General features: G+C 40.2%; 1 pseudogene; it reads left to right on the plus strand.

Moving 5' to 3' along the window:
* The first annotated feature begins 20,071 nt into the window (after nt 1–20,071).
* LOC115511531 lies at nt 20,072–20,951 on the plus strand (annotated as a pseudogene).
* The last annotated feature ends 240 nt before the right edge of the window (nt 20,952–21,191 follow it).

The raw sequence follows: 21,191 nt of genomic DNA on the forward strand, positions 1-21,191 counted from the left end.
CGCTTATGTATTTTTGAGACAGAGAGAGACAGAGCATGAATGGGGGAGGGTCAGAGAGAGGGAGACACAGAATCTGAAACAGGCTCCAGGCTCTGAGCTGTCAGCACAGAGCCCGACGCGAGATCATGACCTGAGCCGAAGTCAGTCGCTTAACCAACTGAGCCACCCAGGCGCCCTGGAAAAACTTTTTTCTAAGCAAAATGAACTGTGCTCCCTGCCACCAATATTAGAAACCTGCTTTAAAGTTACAGCATTAATGATGGTGTTTTCATCCTTACCAAAGTCCAAGATAAGATGATACGATACATAGTTTATTCAAAGCCCCAGTCCAAATGGAAGGTGTTAACAACTGAGCAAATGTGTAGAGGCCAAAGAGAAAATAGATTTTAGATGAGATGATCTTCATGATAGTCAAAAACCCAATTAGAAATTATGAGGTACATTTTAAAAGTTACTTTTAAATATTTGTAATGTATAGATAAGTCCAGTCCATTATAGTCTACAACTCAGCAAGGGGATAAATATACTTTTTGCATTCACTTAATAGACATTAATGTTCTTTGGGTTTACAGTATACAGAGTACTTTTTCATGTATTATTGTTTTCAGGCTCAGCTGTGTACTTATCACCACCTGTAACATCAGTTCCAACGTGAAAGGGGATGAGTTGCACAGTCAGGAAATTTGTGAACGTAACTTTGCAATATCAACGATTTGAGGATGATTCACAAGACTCATGACACATGGTAATCTCCAGTTTTGCTGATGGGGAATTTAGACAGGCTCTAGAGTTAGAGCTGCAGTCAAGTCTTTGCTCTGTTACCAGTGATGAGTGACCCTGAACTAGTGACTTGAAACTTTCTAACCCTCATCTGTAAATTGGAATAATAATAACACCTACCTTATGAGGTTATCAGGAGGATTGAATTTCATGAAATGCAAGACAAAATGCTTAGTGAAGTGCTTGGTGTTTGTTGAGCAGTCAAAAAATAAGGAAGTGGAGAGCTTAGCATGGATTGCAACATCCATGAGGCCGTGGCACCTGTGAGTTTGTGATACTTGTATCACGGATCGTGTCAGTTCACGTAACACAAATAGAGCTTTATACTTGTATTGTTTTCGACTCCTCATGTAGATTAACTTTCATCATTTAGTAAGGGCCTAATGTTTAATGAGAAGATGGCCCGAGAGAGAAAAGCAAGAGCTCGTACTATAGATGGATGTCAAGAGAACACGGAGACACATGAGGAAGTGGTGGTTCTTCGCCAGCAAATGGAAGTGTAAAACCAATCATGGCAGAATGTGAGTTCACTTGTGAATTGGAGCCATGATCAAATGCACTCACCTTATGCGCCATTTTAGAATAAAAAAGCAATTTGTTAAATTATTTCAGTCACTGTTCCAACCAAGACAAAAGCTGCAGGGGGGAGATAAAACCTCAGGGTCAATGAAAAAGGGAATTAATCTGTGGTATGAGGCTCAGCACAAAAAACATGGAACTTTCGGCAGCGATACAACTTGGGAGAATGCATGAAGTCTTTGCAATGTCATAAATGTATATATTAGGCAATTTTGACCCCCTTCATTATATATACCATTAAAATCATCAGATACAGAGTTATGCCTGTATCTGTTATAATTTCAAGCAATTGTACGGGCAGCTGTTTACACATTGCTGAGTATCACAGAATGAAGAAATTGATAAAGAGTAAGTCCAACTTCTAAGAGGGTAAATATTCAACAGCACAGCTTTTACTTTGCAATATAGCCTGCCACTACTCTTTATGTGTACTTCTAGTAACACCTCATGTCCCCTACCCAACCCAGTCCTAGGGACACGAAGATAGAGACTAGTGATGAAAGATGCCACAGAAGAAACAATACGAGCAACAAAAGGAACAGCTGGAATCACAGAATGACGGGGCTGGAAGGAACCTGAGAATTTACCAGTCTGACCTCCTGGTTTTGCACATCAGAAAATTTTGGCCCTGAGAGGCACAGTGACTCTTCAGAATAAAAGTGAGTATAACACCTGATATTAGAACTCAGTGTTCTTGGTTCCATTATTCCAATCTACCTCTTTGCTTCAGCTTAGTATCCACCTGGCCCCAGTCCACCCACATGGACCTGTCGCCCATCTCTTACTGTGTGTGACCTGCTTGTATTTTTCCATTTCACGGCTGGAAGACATGACTGAAAAAGGCAAGTGAGAAATCAGACAATTTTGTTAACCTCACACGTGGATCAGATTAGTGAGTGTGTGACCAACTTGGATGCTTTCTTATTATTAGTTTATTTAGGAAAATACGTTTGTTTTGGTATGGGTTTGTTCTGGCCTGGGTAGTTTTTATTTATATATTCGAATTCAATACCATTTTGTATGTGTTGAAGTAATCAGAATATCAATTGAAATGTGAGCATTAATTTAGAATATAGTGACTGGTGACAGAAAATTGAGGGCAGTAAAATTATACACACAATTGTTCTCAACTGAAGAATGTATTAGCATTTTTGCATAGCTTTTTTGTTTGTTTCAAATTTTTGTTTAAATTCTAGTTAGTTAACATATAGTGTAATATTAGTTTTAGGAGTAGAATTTAGCAATTCATCGCTTACATATGACACCCAGTGCTCATCACTAGTGCCCTGCTTAATGTCCACCACTCACCACCCCCTTCCCTCCATCAGCCCTCCATTCGTTCTCTATAGTTAAGAGTCTCTTATGGTTTGCTTCCCCTTCCCCTATGTTCATCTGTTTTGTTTCTTAAAGCATTCATTCTCGCATAGCTTTTGCTTTGTCCCTGCTATTATGTGAAGTCCAAGTTTTTCAGCAATCCTTAGTCCTAAGTTGCTAAAATAGTACGCACACTTCTGAAATACTTCCATGAGTTATTGTGAGTCGCGTTGATATGGAGTGATTTACAGTTATGTCTTCATTTGTTGCCTTACAAGCTTTCTGGCTGATACTGTCATCAGCCATGGCTGGAAGGTTTATTTGTTTGGACTCCTCCTCTCTCCATTAGCCAATATTTGTCGCCGTGACATGTGACAGGTTTCTCTCAGACCTGATGTTCAGACTTTTGCTTCTCTCCACTCCGTCTTTTCTTTGTTATCTTAAGCCATCCCAAGAGAATTCTTCTAGTCATGGATGAAGATTTCATTCTTTCAGAGATGAGTTGCTATTTTGATTTTCAAACCTATCAGTGTGCTGTAGGAGTCCCTCAGAAAAAATGTTGAGCTTCTTCTTAGATTTTTTTTTTCAAGAAATATTTCCTTCTTTACTAGTCTGAATCAGTACTTGGGAGATTGAGGAGCCTGTTATTACTAGCAACATGAGTGCAGATGTATTGAGTACCTACTGTGTACTAGCCACTCTGCTAAACACTCTAATCCTTACAACAACCTAAGAGAGAGATGCTATGTTAGTCTTTTTCTGGATGAAAACCATGTAGGTTTCAACAAGTCCCTTTGCCCAGGGTCCTTCAACTTCAGGAAGTAGTAGAGAAGCACCCGAAACCCAGTCTATCCGACTCTACTGTTAGAGTTCTGAGCCACCGTAATATATGCGTCCCCACCGGCTTGCCTTCTCTCTTTTGGGGGTTTCACACTTGACTTATGACATGAGTGGTTTCTTTAAGGGAAAGTGTCATTGAGGACAGTTGTGTTCTACAGGAGCGTATCTTTTAAAACGATACATTAGGAATCTGGAAAATTTTTTAAATGCTACACTTAAAGTACATATGACTAATTCAGTACATATTTTAATTATATATATATATATATATATATATATATATATATATATGCAGTTCATTGTTTGGTAAAATTTATAGGCACTTCCTGTGTTATATCACTTCATCCTCATATAACTACCCATTGCAAGCTCAGTTTTGAACAAAAGGTGTCTTTTAAAGCAAATGACTCCGCGTAATGAGTCCCAACAATTGTCTTACTTTTTGATTACATCTATTCTTAAGAACCCCTCCTAACTGAAGATTTCTATTCTACTGAATTTTAGTTGTTCGGTGACAATGCATTAATTTCATATGTTTAAGGAGCTGGACAACTGTGAGTCAGAGTCAACGCTTTGCATGATTAAGAGCTACCGGGTATAGGTACAGGCTTTGTACCTAGAGACCTACGTAAGGCATGGAACAGCCATTTCAATCTAGTGACTGACGACAACAGAACTCAACTTTTTCCCCCTGAGTCTATACGGAATGGAAGGTCTTTCTGGAGGACAGTCTGCCCAACTGCCTTCCTTTCCTGCAGCGCACACCCAGTGAGGGCTAAGGCCGTTTCAAGATTGGCTGTGAGTGGTAAACTAAGAAGTTAAATAACTCATTCAATTGACACAAAATTACAAAACTTAAGTGGGCCTTTTAAGCTAGGAATTAGCTTGGTGCTAACACAGTGATAGGAGCTGTGGGGCTGAGCTCTGTGTGGATGGAAAACCAGCATTAAATCACCACCTTTGTGACTCTTTGTAACCCAGAACTCAGAGGATCTCGGACCAGAACTTTCCTTTTTTCCTTGACGTGGTTCCTTTTATGAAAAGCATGGAGAAAGGGCTGGGCAATGTGCCTGAATACATTATTTTACCACTACTTAGTTCCTACTTACTTCTTTCACTAAAAACAAGGACACTTTTTTTTTTTTTTTTTTAACTAGGACCAAAGCCCTCCCTTCTCTTCCTCGTGATGGGGCAATAAACACGTAGAGATGAACCTTATGAAAGCGAGCACAAGAAGAGATGGGGGCTGGAGATGGATGTTTCTCCTAAGAGTCCGTAGAAAGCTGTTCCTTATAAATAGAGCCATTGCTGTTATGAAGTACAAAACCACATTGTTCCTTTCTTTAGTTCTGAATGGAGTTGGTTAAGCTTTCAGCGTAAGTGTGAAAAAGGCAAGAGAAAGAAGAACATAACCTTGTTCAGCGACTCTAAATAAAAGAGATTGAGGAGGACAGTGGCACCAGTTATAAAATGTTTAGAATTCATTAATGAGAGTATGTGGTTTTAATTAATTTCTGAACTATAATCTAAAAGGAAGTTCACCAAAGGAATAATATTACAGCGAATTGAATGTGCCACCTCTCAGCATCAAGGAAAATCACAGCAACATCATCACCTCCTTTCAATGCCCAGAAAAAAAGTATTCAAAGTATCAGCATTCATCAGTCATTTCTAACAATGTAATTTCTCTACTGCCTTCAGTGTCTGTTCCTGAAAGATGGAAACAGAAGGCCAGGACCCCAATTATCAAATCTTTGAGCTATTACCTATCTGTATGTTGAATTTCTTAATGATTTATGCATGAAGATAGTCCAGGCAAAAGCACACTTCATTACTGGTGTTCATTCATTCATCCATTCATTCAGTATTAGTAAGGATGCCAGATGCATTATCTCCTAGTACGACATTCTGGGAAAAACTACGTTGGGGCTCCTTGATCCTTTAGCACAAATTCTAAGTTGGGAAAAGCTCAAGCAACTTGCTTACAATTCTTTTCCATTTGGAACTCTCCTCTAGCCCCTACTTGACATTCAGAAGGGCAGCTCACATGCAGAAGTCACCTTTAGGCTCTCGTTTGCCACACTAGTTTCACATTTGGGACAGGCAGAAAACAGAAAAAGTAGCCAAAATCAGATGATAGATGTGAATCTGGTTACCATTTTAATTTTAAGTGTGTAATCTCTTTTCTCTTCTCACTCAAAACTTCATCCATTACGACACTGGCCCATTGGAGTCTCTAAAGACTCCAGTGGGGTGACCCAAGGTGGGGTGTAGAGAGTGGTGTTTGATTTAAAGTAATCTGGGCGTGCCTGGGTGGCTCAGTCGGTTAAGCCTCTGGGTGGCTCAGTCGGTTAAGCCTCTGACCTCAGCTCAGGTCATGATCTTGCGGTTCATGGGTTTGAGCCCCATGTTGGGCTCTATGCTGACAGCTCAGAGCCTGGAGCCTGCTTCAGATTCTGTGTCTTCTTCTCTTTCTGCCCCTCCCCTGCTCATGCTCTGTCTCTCTCAAAAATAAATAAGCATTAAAATTTTTTTCAAAAAATGATAATTTAGAGTAATCTGTCCCTGAAATTCATTTTTATAGGATTTATGGGTAATTGACATTCTTATAGTACAATAACCTGGATAAATAGTTTCTTAACTAAACATCGGTTTAATGAAATGTTAATGTTAGAAAAAGGATTTTTATATTCTACTTTGCTCATTAAATTTCAAAATTTAGCATATCTTAAATGTTCCTGATCCTAGGTATACTGAAAGTTGATATTCTACAGTCTAAGTATATGAACTTAAGCCTATTAAATTTATAGAGAAACCAATAATGAGACTTCCCAGAAACAAGGATGATATCTGTTTCTTTAACACGTTTATTTATTTGAGAGGGAGAGAGTATGTCTGAGCATGTCAATAGGGGAGGGGCAGAGAGAGAGAGTGAGAGAGAGAATCCCAATCCATAGCATGGAGCCTGACTCGGGCTTCAATCCCCCTAACCTGGAGATCATAACCTGAGCCAAAACTCAAGAGTCAGATGCTTAACTAACTAAGCCATCCAGGTACCCGAAGGATGATACCTGTTTTTAATATAAAATTACATATGTGAATGGGAAAATTGGTTGGTAGTGGTGGATGGGAAATGATCATTAAATTTGGCATTTGGTCTTTTAAATTGTTTAGATGCTACTAGCTGGCATTTTAAAAAAACTGAGGGATGCCTGGATGGTTCAGTCAGTTAAGTGACCGACTCTTGATTTTGGCTCAGGTCATGATTTGATGGTCATGAGATCAAGCCCTACGTTGGGCTCCATGCCAACAGTGTGGAGCATGCTGAAGATTCTGTCTCTCTCTTTCTCTCTCCTTCTGCCCTTCTCCCCCACTTGTGGTCTTTCTCTCATTCTAAGTAAATAAATAAAATAAAATGAAATAAATAACAAAATAAATCTGATAAACAGTTATTGTGACTCCAGGGAAATTTACACTTCCTCATTTGCAAAAGGGAGATAAGAGTCATGTTTACCTCAGGAGTTGTAAGGATTAAATGAAATACTACTATTCCTACTCCTAATCCTACTCCTCCTGCTTCTAGTAGTATTACTAATGCATCACCACAGTGTCTAATATGTAGTAGTTGCTGAATTAATGGTAGCCACTGTTACTGTTGTTATTATTACTGTTATTTAATCTCTGCTTTACAGAGATTAGAACTTCATTACGACTAAGCCTTATCTTTACAAAGGGTAAAGATTTTCTGGTAAAATTAGGAAGGAAATGAAGACAGAATCTGAAGTGGGGAAATAACCACACTAAATGTGCTGATAGAGTTTGGTGACCCAGATTAGGGAAACTGAGTAAGTATATCCACGATCAGCTAAAAAATCCATCAGACATTCCCTGTGGGCCAGCACAGAGGCATCAGAGCTCCACATTAGCCCAGTGCCAGGGCAGTTCACTGGAATTGAAGTTAAATGGGTCCAGTGGGAATCAAACAGTTTGACTTTACTTCTTAGGGAGCCAGAGCACTAGAGGGTGAAAGCCAAGCCCGAGCCAGGGAATGGAAATAGAGTTTATTTCCATGTTTTAAGTTGCATCAGTGAAAAATAATCACCTTATTAACCATGTCCAGGGAAGGAAGTGGCTATCTCCAAGAAAGAGAGGGAGCAAGGGAAGGGGATCCTTGCTGTTCTCAGAACGTGCCTAGCACATTAGATATGCAAATAATATTTGTTGATTGAATGACCAACTGATTGATTGACTGACTGAATGAATGACTGAACAAATTGCCATCAACTCAAGAGCATAGTTTTTAGAGATTATCTCACCCTCCCTTTTGTTTCATGTGCAGACAACAAAGATTTCCCAAGACAAAGAGCAATAAAGAATCTCAGGCATTATGCTGCATCATTCATTCATTCATTCATTCATTTGAGGGCTTTTGTTGAGCCTTATGTATAGTAGCTGTTAAAAAGGACACAAAAGGGGGGCACCTGGGTGGCTCAGTAGGTTAAGCCTCCAACTCTTGTTCTCAGTTCAGGTCTTGATCTCAGGATAGTGAGTTCAAGCCCTGCATTGAGCTCTGCACTGGGCATGAAGCCTACTTAAAAAGACCAAAAAAAAAAAAAAAAAAAAAAAAAAAAAAGGACCCAGAGAAAATTCTTCAGACTACAAGCTGTGGAAGTGTAGGATGGTGTTTTATGAGATATCCATACAGAACAGTTAAGGAACTAGCAAAACAATATAATATATATTCAGGGATTCAGAGGAATGGAAAATACACATGAGCCAGAATAACTGTAGAGGTTTGTCTTTCATTTTTGTTTTTGCTGGGCTTTGAAGAATAGGTGGGGTTTGGATGGATAGAGAGGAGTAGAAAACCATTGCTGCTGAGGGAGGTCATGCATTGTATGGGTATGTTTATGCGTGGAGGGCGCATGCATAGTTTATTTCTGAAACAGGAGATGGGAGGTGCTGGAGGCTCACATTAGTAATTAATGGCAGCTATTAATTGGATAAGATAGGATATGATAGATGATAGAGATTGCTAGTTGAGGAAATTATTAGCAAGTCTACTTGCTCTTCTGGGTATGAAAAGAATATTAAAGATGTTTGGAAACCAAAAAAAAATGACATGATGATTATCCCACTGTTTAAGGAAAATCAAAACTACAGATAAGAGACCACCGACGCAGTGGGGTACAGGTAGATGTAGGGCTTATCCTGGTACTTTGGCTATAGGAAGAAAGGAAAGAGTCAAACAGATAAAAAAACCAGTCATGGTTTTGAACCACCTAAGATACTGGGAAAGTATGATAGCTCTGATGAAAACATGGTAAAGCATAAAGTTTAAGAGGATGTGGTAGCAGAGAAAATGGTCAGGTAGGTGTGACTATTTAGAATTCAAATTCAAAATAGATCTTATAAAAAGAAGCAGGGGTTCTTTTTTAATTTTGTGCCAGAGGGGCGCCTGGGTGGCTCAGTCGGTTAAACGTTGACTTCGGCTCAGGTCATGATCTCACAGTTCTTGAGCTCGAGCCCCGCATCAGGCTCTGTGCTGACAAGTGAGAGCCTGGATCCTGCTTCGGATTCTGTGTCTCCCTCTCTCTGCCCCTCCCCCACTCACGCTCTGTCTCTTTTCCGTCTCTCAAAAATGAATAAATGACCAAAAAAATAAAAAATAAAAAAATTTTGTGCCAGAGACATTAAAATGTCTGGAGAAAAAAAAAAAAAAAAGACTAACTTTCGAACTGGGAGATAGATAAATCTGCCACCATGTGTGGCACTGAGCAAGTCACTTCATTTCTTGTGACCTGGGTTTCCTGATACATCAAATGTGGGAATTGGACACGTTACCCCTGGGTCTCCTCCAGTTCTGACATTCTATGACTCCATGAAATAGGCCTGGCACCTGTTTTCAATTTAAGCTCCAACATGAGTTTCCTTATTCTTTAAACCTGCCTTTCTAGTAAGCTGCCACATTTATTACCAGGCTTGTAGTCATTTCCTTTTATTCTAAAAAGAATATATATTCACTTTTTCAGCTCTAGCTTTTCTGTATTATAACCTCATAGTGTTGAAACCATTTTGTGAGAACAGCTGCTAAAGTCATCTTTCCGTTTTAGACATGGTCATGGTGGTGAAGCTACACTGGTCAGGCTACCTTTGGAACGCTAATCCCGAGACAGTGGTTTTCCTACTTTGATGAGAATTCAAAGTGATGTTTTATACCATTGGAAGCTGTTTTAACTTATCTGGAGCAGGAAGGAATGCCTGTGACAGCCTCTTATCCTGGACTTCATTATTTCTGCTTTGAGCTTCCTAACCAACTCCTACCAATCCAGCAGAGGCCTCTTTGCGGGACTCAAACGATCTGTTTGTCATTACTCACTCATTTCTTTTTCACTTCTTCTCTCTCTATTCCATTAGTACAGCATTCACTGTCATCATTATCAGTCATCCAGATTAGTCCATGCTTTCAGCCAGGCACATAAAAAAAAAAAAAAAATTGAGGATAGGCATAGAGGAAAATTAACATCCAGCTTGAAGACATTCTGTATCATTTGGGGTGGGGGATGGGGCTCTGATCCTCTCTTTATGTGGCAAAGAGATGCTTCTTGGTGGGTTGGACAAAAGCACAAAATAGCCCCGTGAGACCCCTACAAGTCATTACTGACCTGTCATGGATGGGGTCTGCAGCACGATAGTCACTAAGGAAGTTTTCCCTTTGTAGATTCTGGATGTTGTGACTCTAGTGGATTGAAGTATCAAAAAGACCTCACGATAGGCAGCCCTGTCTATAAGATATCTTATTTACGTACCCTTTCCCAGATCCCTAAAACCACCTGATCTAACAACACACGATGCTGTGGAAATACGCGAAAGCATCCAAAGAGAACAATTCTCATCTTAGGCGTTTACCCAGACCACCCACCCACTCACCCTCTCAGCCCATTACTCTCTCTTCTTTGATGCCCCTTATTGCATTCCAGATCCCTGTGTCTGCTCCAAGGCTTTCTCATTACATTGGCAGCCCCTCGAAATTCCAGCTCTGGTTTAATGAGTAAGCCCCTCCGAAGGGTTAATATTAAAAATATTGAACAGCACGTACAGCAGGGACACTGAAAAATCAGGGTGCTGACTGCAAACAGCCAGAACACCAACTCACAGTGTGCCCAGTAAATATCACTCCGTCTGTTCTACTGGACTCTGACTCAGCCTTCTCTTTCAGTTCCTGCAAAGAAAGTCCTTCTCTGTTTGAGCCCCACAGGACAGCCACCAGGTGCCCTTATCTATCACGCTCCCTCCCCTCATGAGACAGATAAGAAGGGTCATGTAGCATAAATTGAAGACTGTGTTATCATCAAATCATCAAGTTGCCTTATTTGTGGCTTTACCCATTTGGCAGGTAGAGGTTCATCTTCTCATTCCTGGTGGAAAAGCATTGCAGATGTCATTGAAGTCCCATTCTTGTGCCTAAGTCCTTACTATTTCCATGCAAATAAGCCTGACTTCTGCCACTGACAATAATCTCTTTGACTGCAGACCCTGGAGGATAGAGTCAGCTCTGCCCTGTGTGGCAGAGGGGAAGTGCCAGACAATCAATGTCCCTCCCGGAGCTTAATGGATAAAGATCCCAGGTTCCTGCCTTCTGCGTGGAATAACTCTGAGGTGAACATGCCACCCCCAAACGTGCCACGGTGACGTTTCATTTTGAGCTGAAGGCAATTGAGAAGGAGCAGATGCAGGGAGTGCTCTCTGACTTCCTCTTTCCATAAATGCGCTGTGAGGAAGGTGCCCTCTTGTACCAGGAAGAGAGAACATTCTTACCACTGGAGATGGGAAGTTGATGCCAAGATGAATCTGTACAAACAAACTTACGAAAATGACCTTTATCTTTCATTCGTTTCCCCTTGTATTTCCCAGTCACTTTCCAACAGTTTACTTACCCTAGTGGCCCAAACCTCTTTGTCCTTTGTCTTGTCACATCTCTACAAGTTATCAGTCTTTGTTAAATTGGTACATAAGCTCTCAGGGCCATCTTCTTCTGTGAGTCTCCATTTCTTTTCTACGAAGGGTCTCACGCCAGGTAAAGATATTAACCTCAAGTAAAATTTGTGTGCTTTTCTCTTGTTAATCTGTTTTTTGTCAGTTTAAATCTCAGGCCCAGCCACAGAATATGAGAGTGTAGAGGAAAAGTCTTCTCCTCTTCAGAAGTATATGTTCTTCATTGGTTTCCAGGGCGCCCCCCCCCTCCGCCTTCAATATGGGCTTTAGTTCCAGTTGCTCGCAGTTTAACTGGAGGGTTTGAAAACATTACCCTTCATCGCTGCCTTCCCTTCCCTGTCTTACTTGCCCATACCCCTAGCAGCGTTTACTGGGATCACCTTCCAAATAAGGTGATTGTACCTTGTACCTGGATTGCTGCCTTAGAATCTGCTTCTCAAAGAACCCAAACTGGATCAGAGAGGACTCTCTATTTATTCATTTAAGTATTTTTGTGCATCCACTAGATACAAGGTATTATTTGGGGATACAGGAATGAACAAATTAGACAGAAATCCCTACACTCAGAGCTTATCATAAATACAATAATTAAGTAATTATACATGGAATGTTAGAAGGTAATAAGTGCTATAGAGAAAAATAAACCAGGATAAAAGGGTTAGGGAGTATAGGGATAGAAGTGTGGGTTACAAATTTTAATAGGACAGTCAAGGTAGGTGTCACTAAGAAAGGAACATTTGCCCAAATACTTGAAGGAGGCGAGAAAGCCAGGCCTTTCTATATTGCAGACAAATCTTTGCAGTCTAAAGGAACAGCAAGAGTGAAGGAGCAAATGTGTCTCGGGCATTTGAGGAAGAGCAAGAAGGCTGGTTTTGCCTAAACAGTGAGTGAGAGGGAGAATAGCAGGAGACAGAACCTGAGAGGTAACTGGCCAGATGATGTGGAAGGTTGGCAGTCCTCTTGTAAGAATTGAGTGAAATGTAGAGACTTGTGAGAGTCTGAACAGAACAGTGACATGGTCTGACTTGCCTGTTAACAGGGCTACTCAGCCTGCGGTTGGAGAGGACTGTAGGAGGGCTGCTGTGTACAGTTGCAAGGGTTGTATTCTGTATGAGGATATGTAGTCGCCACTCTGCTCGCCACACTATCTACCCTGTCATGGGGTTGTTTCTGCCTGAGGAAGGACACTTTTTTTCTATTTCTCATGAAGCTGCCATATCAGCTAGTAAGTGGCTGACTAGGGTGGTAGGGACAGGAGAACAGAGAACAGTGGATGAGAATAATAACACACAACTGAAATCTTCTAGAGCAGAGATGGTGCTCTTCTAGAGCAGCAAGGTGGTAGCAAGGGAGGTGATGAGAAGTGCCTCCATTCTGGGCATATTGAAGATAAAGTCAACAAGATGTCACCAGAGTTTAGAAATGGATTCATTAGTTCTCTATCATTGCTATAACAAAGCACCACAAACTTAGTGGCTTCAAACAACATAAACTTACTATTTTACAATTCTGGAGGTCAGAAGTCTAAAATCAGTTTCAGTGAGCTGAAGTCAATGTGTTGGCAAGACTGTGTCAGTCTGGAGGCTGAGGGGAAAATCCTTTCCTTGCCTCTTTCAGCTTCTAAAATCTGCCTATATTCCTTGGCTTGTGGCCCCTTTCTCCATCTTCAAAGTGCACCACACCAAACTCTACTTCCATTATTGGATCTCCTCTCCTGCCTCTGCCTCTGCCTGTGTCCCTCTTGTAAGGACCATTGTGATTACACTGGGCACCTAGGTAACCCAAGATAATCTTTCCGTTTCAAAATCTAATTTAGATACATCTGTAAAGTCTCTTTTGCTATAAAATGTTCTGGAGATTAGGGCATGGAGCTAGTTGGGGTCCCCATGTTTAACCTACCACTTGGAGCATGAGAAGAAAGCTCAAGTTTATGTTTTTGGCTTGAATATCTGGAAGGATGCAGTTGCCATTGCAAGTAGACCGGTTTGCTGAGAGTGCTGAGGGAAGGGAAGAGCAGGTTTTCAGCATGAATATGTTAATTTTGAGATGCATCCATTAGATGTTCATGGTGGTCTTTTGATGTATCAACTTGGCTAAGCTATAGCTACCAGTTGTTCATTCAAACATTAATCTGAGTGTTGCTCTGAAGGTTTTGTAGATGTGAGGAAAGTCCATAACTGAGTGACTTCAAGAGGGAGATTATCCTGGATCTTCTGGATGGGCCTGACTCAGTCAGTTGAAAGGCCTCAAGAGCAGAGTTGAGGCCTCCCTCAGGAAGAAATTCCTCCTGTGTCCTGCAGCTTCAGTGTGGGCAGGAGAGTTCCAGCCTGCCCTTCCTGGAAGCCTGCCTTGTGGTTTTAAGACTTCTCTAGCCAGACCCCACAGTCGTACTTAAGCCAATTCTTTGCAATGTATCTCTTAATGTGTGTCTCCTACTGGTTCTTTTCTCCAGGTGAACTCTGACTGATATATGTGAGGAGGAAATAGGATAGATGAGTGTGGAGTTCAAAAGGCAGAATAATAACGAATAACAAAGTTATGCAATCAGTGGAGAAGTGTATGCAGAAGCTTCATTCAGAAAGGGGTAAGAATCCAGGGCATAAAGTTTTGTTTGCTTTGGCTTAAATGCCTGTCTGGCCTCTGGCTTTTTTAGGCAAAGTAAGACATGAGATAAAGGTGGAAGTCTGGAGTAACAAGGTGGGAAAGGAAGGAGGGAAAGTGATTAAGGGGGTGGGATGGGATTCTAGTTGTCCATATGAGGAAGACTCCATAATAGACCAAAAAGAGTTTCAGTGGGAAGGCTAAGGAAATGTTTTCAATTTTCTCTAAATACAATGAGTATGTGCATAATTAGCTATAAGAAAGATTAGATTAGGGGCACCCGGGTGGCTCAGTCGGTTAAGTGCCCATCTCTTGATTTCTGCTCAGGTCATGATCTCATGGTTTGTGAGTTTGAGCCCCAAATCTGGTTCTGCACTGACAGCATGAAGCCTACATGGCTTTCTCACCCTCTCCCCCCACCACCCCACACTCATGCACTTGCCCTCTCTCTCAAAACAAGTAAATCTATATTTTTAAAAAAGAAAGATTTGATTATTTCTGGTAATCACAGAAACCCTGCATTCATTTCCATATCATGAAGTGAAATGGCAGGTTGTACTTAAATATGTTCCTTAGGGGTAGAGTCTGGGCAAAGGAAAATGGAGGTTTGAACTTGGAGTGATGAGAAAGAATGATTGCAGTAGGAGGAGTTAGAAATGGCCAAGTTAGACAACTACTAATTGAACGTGGATAGTGAGCAGGGAGAACAACTCTTGTTCTCTCCAGTCCTCAGGAGCTAACCAAAGAAGTATGGAGCCATGCAACATTCTGGATCCAGGTATCTGGAGCATCCAAAGGGAGAGATCTGGGATCCAGGCTACAGGAGAGTTTGTTGCTGAGGAGTAAACAGTCCTTTGATACCAGGAAGAGTTGGGCCAGGAAGGACATTGTAGCAGGAACTTAGATGGGAAAAAGAAAGCATCTAAGGGCTGAGATTTAAGGTCGACTGAGTGGGACACCATGTGGGTAAGGCCGAGCAGATGGGAACACTGGGAGCGTGATGGTGGCAGAAGAGGAGGTGAGGAGAGCTCCACAGGCTGGGGCAGTACCTCCTCCCTTCATGCAGCTCTTCCACTGTGTGTTCCATTGTGCCCTCCACCTGGGGATCTCTGCAGGGTGACGGCAAACTTGGTATGTCAGGGCCCCAGGGCGAAAGCTAGGTAACAGGTTGCCAGGAGAGAGACAATGAGTTTAGTTTTTCCATGCGTTCAGTCTGAGGACACCCATGGTATATCTGGCGGGGAGACAGAAATCTGGGGGATATGAGATCAAGTTTTGAGGTCTTAGCAGCACCCCAATTTCCACAGGTCAGTTGATAAACTTTTCATGATAATTTTATTTCATGCATACAGTTTCGCTGCAGCAAGAACATACAAACATTATGTACCTAGTGTCATCTCACTGAAAAAGCAGGAACCCGAGAGTCAGAAAACTTAGCTCATCACCCACACTGTGTCAGGAGTAAGCTGTGTGAACTTGAACATTCTAGCCAATGAATGGTCTAGCCATTCATACCTGGAGCCGAAGTTCCCTCATGCACCCCCTCTTCCACAGAAGGTTGCAGTTAGGATCAAATAAAAAAGATGTGAATGTTAGAAAATAGAGTGCTAAAGGAAAGGATGATAATTGATGCCATTTCTCTATCTAGTTCACTCCATTATGTCAGGGGGAAAACACATGTTAGAAACAAGACAAAACAAAACCCAAGGACATTTATGTTGAGTTGAATAGGTACCTAACTGCAAAAAGGTACTGAATAATTGCTCTAAGACCCCACTCGGTGAGTACCGTTTAGGAAAGAAAATCCCAGGTTTGATGCAGTGGTAACAACTCCATGGATTAGATGCCCCTTTTTCTTTTCAGCTCTCCTTCCAGTTGGTGGGTGGGCTAAGTACACAGAGGCCTTTTACATGGTACTTTGCTATCTTCTAAACAGAACTGCTATGCATGCTTTCTGGTTTATACACAATGTATTTGTTGTTTTTTTTAAGCAAAGCACCCTTCTATTACCCTATTTTGAAAGATGAAGCATTGCAGGAAATAATTATATAAATTATCTTACATTTGCATTAAATTGTCTATTTCTCATTTGTGTTTCCATATGTTTTTAAAATAACTATGCTCGGGCCCTAAAATTGTAATAATATTCTTAACAGATTTATTTTTTTCTCTCTCTTACAGATGAGGTAAATCTGCTTTGTAGCCATATATGTTTTAAGATCTTACTGTTCAAGAAAGTTTCAGTTAATATGGAGAGCAGAAAAACCAAACTCCATGATTAATCTGGAGTAAAAAAGACAACTCTCCTATGTAGAAAATAGAACAGTGAAGATTCATGTGCTGCCCGTGCCCTGCAGTTCTTAAGATGAGAATGTTATTACTTGTTTATTGTCATTATGGACCACAAATAGAGAAAGAATGCATTGATAGCACTTAGAGATTATAATCCCTCTTAAAATTCTGTATTAAGTGACCAAACAAACTGGGACAATTAAGTGTCATACAGAAACAAATGTATGCTTTAAAAGGCCATTAAACCTTGCTCATATACAGTAAGACAATTTTAGAATTATTTTCCCTAAAAATTCTGGTAGGTTTCAGTTTTTGCCAAGACATGAAGTGTCTCACAGGACAGATTAAAATGCTGGGGTCCTACCTAAAGCTGGAAAAAATGGGGTTCAGAATGCATCTGTACCTGAAAAGTTCTACTTAAAATGGAAAACCTTTGGAAAGGCTTTCAACTCTGTGAGAAAAATGTTTTTAATAGGCAGTTATGGTTTAGATTATACACTAATTGGAAAGGGCTTCATTTTTACAGTATAAATCATTTTCCTTTTCCTTAGCAACATAAATTATTAAATCAACTTTATTCTTTTTTAATTTTTATCCTTTTATTAAGTTTATTTATTTTGAGAGAGAGAGAGAGAAAGAGAAATGGGGGAGGCAGAGAGATAGAGAGGGAGAGAGAGAATCCCAAGCAGGCTCTCCACTGTCAGTGGAGACCCAGTGCGGGGCTCAAACCCACGAACTGAGAGATCATGACCTGAGCTGAAGTAGGACGCTTAACCAACTGAGCCACTCAGGTGCCCCATAAAGCAACATTATTCTATGACACTCTGACGCCTGAACTTTGAATGCAATTTCGCAAATTAAGCACATGATACAGAAAGAGGAGAACTGGCTTGACAGCATAGCCGGCAGGTGCTTATGACAAACCACCACTGAGATGAGACATCATCAAAACTCAAAAGGAGAGCGTCTTAGCTGGCACTTAGAGAAGTGTAGCATCCAGAAGTCAGCAGGCTGTCCGAATTCTACCCCGTTTCTGAACACACTTGAAGTGACATGTCTAATTTTTGATGCCACTTTTTTAAAGAAATTCAGAAAACTATATATATATATATATATATATATATATATATATATGGAAATAGTGTAAATCAGTGAAAGGAATTCCTGTACTTGGTGGAGGTAAAGTTCATTGTAGCCCTACTTCTGTGGTTCAAAATCTGTGCAGCCTTAAAAGAAAATCATTTAATCTCTCTGGGTCTCACTTTACACAGGACATCTATAAAACAAAAGGGTGGACTTGATGAATAATTTATAAGGATTTTGTTCAGTCTTAAAATTCCAACATTTTTGGCAGGACATTGTGAGGTAATAACTAAGGCTTGTCCTTCCAGCATTCCTGTCTTGTCTTCCCCTGTGGAGCCGCTAGCTAGCTTTCACTATTTAGAACAAGGGTAAATACAGTATACAAAAAAGTCATTTGAATTTTTATTGTTGTTTTTCAGCTCATTTTAGCCACAATCATCTTCAAACCCAAGGCAATTGATTGCAAGTGTGAAGCTATTTGATAGAGGGTTCCAAAAATATGACAGCCAAATTTTAAACTATGTCTATGTAAATACTGTGGAATGATTTAAGAGCTCGTTTTTCCCCAAAAAGAGATAAAGTCAACTTTCTGGAAAGGAGAAATAAGAGGGGATGTGACCAGACTTTAGATAGTGATGAATCCCTGAACCTGGTGACATCCCCTCAGGCAAGTGCCAGGAGTAGGGAGGAACAATAAAAACCTCAAATTATTTTGAGGGTATCCCAGACCACAGAGAACCATTGGCTAACTTCCCAAGGAGGTTGCAAGCCTCCTAGAGAAACCCAACATTCATCATGGCAACTGAGCAGTAAGGTAGCAATGGTAGAATGAACTGCTTAAATGCCTGAGGACAGCCTCACAGAATTCCGTACTTCCTAAAAGATGGAAAGGAGGGCCTGTATCCCCAAGAGGAACATAGGCTGGGCTGAGAGGCCCAGAAGAGTAGAAATCTTTCACAGACAGGGAGAAGAGGATTAAAAATGAGCTGTTCTTGGAAAACAGATTAAAGGCAAATATGTCAATTTGGATTTGGATGCTCTGGAACTGGATGTTGACAACCAAAGACAAGCCAGGACTGTGCATCTGGACTCTGATGCCAAGGGACCATTCCTTACTCTATGATAGTAAGATTCTTAAGTATGGGGCCCCAAAATTTATTGTTCAAGAGATACGGACTAAATTGTGTCTCCCCCAAAATTCGTATTTTGGAAACCTAACCCACAATGGGGTGGTATTTGAAGGTGGGGTCTTTGAAAGATAATTACATTTAGATGAGATCATGGGGTCCTCATGATGGAATTAGTGGTCTGGTAAGAAGAGACACCACAAAGCTTGGTCTGTCTCTCCCCACCATGTGAGGTATGAGGACACAGACAGAAGGCAGCCATCTGCAAGCTAAGAGAAGCTTCACCAGAATCCAGAACCCAAACATACTGGTACCCTGATCTCAGACTTGTAGCTTCCAGAACTGTGAAAAAATAAATATCTGTTGGTAAGCCATCCAGTCTATAATATTCTGTGATGGTAACCTGAGCAGAATAAGACAGCAAGTCAAGACACTTTTGAGAATGAAAGGATACATTAAAATTGATTATAATTTTATATTTGAAATATTTATTCATTGAACAGTTAATTCACCATATTATTTATATTGGCTGATGTATAAAATAGTTTTCATAAAAATTATTTTCAAAGATAAATTTTTTTCTAAAAAGTAGTATGACATATTTTCTTGTAGAGAAAAGCAAACTATAAAAATTATATTGATTGTCTAAACAAAAAATTAGCACAAAACATATATCTCTCTAATATTAATTCACTAATATTTTTCTGCAGGATGTATTACTATTTTAATATGGTTTTAAATTTTTAATTTTTCAAAAATTGCCTAAAATCTTCAGTTAATATTATATTAATACACTTGAAAACGACATGTATTTACTTTTTTTTGTAGACTATATGGGATTTTTTGGTCATATAATATTTTAATTGAGGAAATATTTAGAGGTTCTGAATTACCTAGTAAGTTCAGAGACAAATTCCAAGTGGAAGATAGTCTCAATTCTACTTTTAATGAAATATGTAAATGTATCAGTTCAAACATTTTTATGGACACTGTCTTTTGTCTCAGTTTAGAGTTTTCCTTTTCTACAAATATACCCTATAAAGCTTTACCCTCTAAAAATCTACCTTATAAAGTTCATAAAATAAATTCTCCATTTATAATATTTTTAGTGTTTTGCAAAACAGATGCTGCAAAATCATAGGTCTTTTCAATTTCGTTGCATTTCAGTACATAATATAATCCAATTACAAAAAAAGGAACTGGATCAAAAGATTTTTTTTCTGCAAGTCATTTCAAAGGCTTTTACAGAATTTTAAAATTAAATCTTGCACACTGTTTGAGGCCTCATCATTTAATTTGTTCATGTCCCCGTTTTTGTAGGGATAAATTTGCCTTTGTTTGCAGCTATTGCAAAAACTAGTTTTTGGCTTCAATTCACTGGACATTTTGATAATAGATTTCCAAACATTTTTCTTAAATGCAGAGTTCTTTCAGAGAATATTCAATGCCATTCTTTCCCATCTTGCAAGATGCTGGGTGAAAAAGCTGAGAAGCCGGATACTAAGGAGAAGAAACCTGAAGCCAAGAAGGCTGATGCTGGTGGCAACGTTAAGAAGGGCAACCTCAAGGCTAAAACGTCAAAGAAGGGGAAGCCCCACGGCAGCCGAGACCCTGTCCTGGTCAGAGGAAGTGGTAGATACTCCCAACCGGCTATGTATTCGAGACAGGCTGTGTACAAGAGGAAGTATTCAGCAGCTAAATCCAGGCTTGAAAAGAAAAAGAAGTTCTGCTACTGTCACAAAACCAGTTGGTGGCGGCAAGAATGGTGGTATCTGAGTGGTTAAACTGCGCAAAATGCCTGGGCATCATCCTACAGGAGGTGTGCTCAGAAGCTGTTGAGCCATGGCAAAACACCTTTCAGTCAGCAGGTGAGGAAACTGCGAGGGACCACTTTAATCGTCCTCACTGGGCACCACAGAGGCAACAGGGTGGTTTTCCTGGAGCAACTGAGTGTGGCTTGTTACTTGCGACCGGACCTCTGTCCCTCAATCGAGTTCCTCTTCGTAGAACACACCAGAAATTAGTCATTGCCACCTCCACCAAAATTGATACCAGCAGTGCGAAAATCCCCAAACACCTCACTGATGCTTACCTTAAGAAGAAGCCGTGTAAACCCAGACACCTGCAATGTGACATCTTCGACACAGAGAAAGAGAAAATATGAGATTACAGAGCAGTGCAAGGTTGATGAGAAAGCTGTGGACTTGCAAATTCTGCCAAAAATCAAAGCTGTTCCTCAGCTTCAGGGTTACCTCCGCTTTGTGTATTCCCTCCGGAATGGAGTTTACCCTCACAGATTGGTGTTCTAAATTTCTTACAAAGAACCTAATTAAATAACTGATCCATTAAAAATAAGAAGAAAATATTCAATGCCATTACAGGACTTGTAGGTTGATTTACAAAATAGTTTTCTTAAGGCTGAAACATTTCTAAAATCTGTGGATGAACAGCAAAGAGAGAATGCACTTATGACCTTGCAAAAATACATTTCGGGTACTTAACATAAGCTTCATCATGAAATTTTTATAGTACTTTAATGTTTATAAATTTTGACATCTGTAGTTTCTATTTCAATGTTTA

The sequence above is a fragment of the Lynx canadensis genome, chromosome B1 (genome assembly GCF_007474595.2).
Source record: "Lynx canadensis isolate LIC74 chromosome B1, mLynCan4.pri.v2, whole genome shotgun sequence".
NCBI classification, from domain to species: domain Eukaryota; kingdom Metazoa; phylum Chordata; class Mammalia; order Carnivora; family Felidae; genus Lynx; species Lynx canadensis.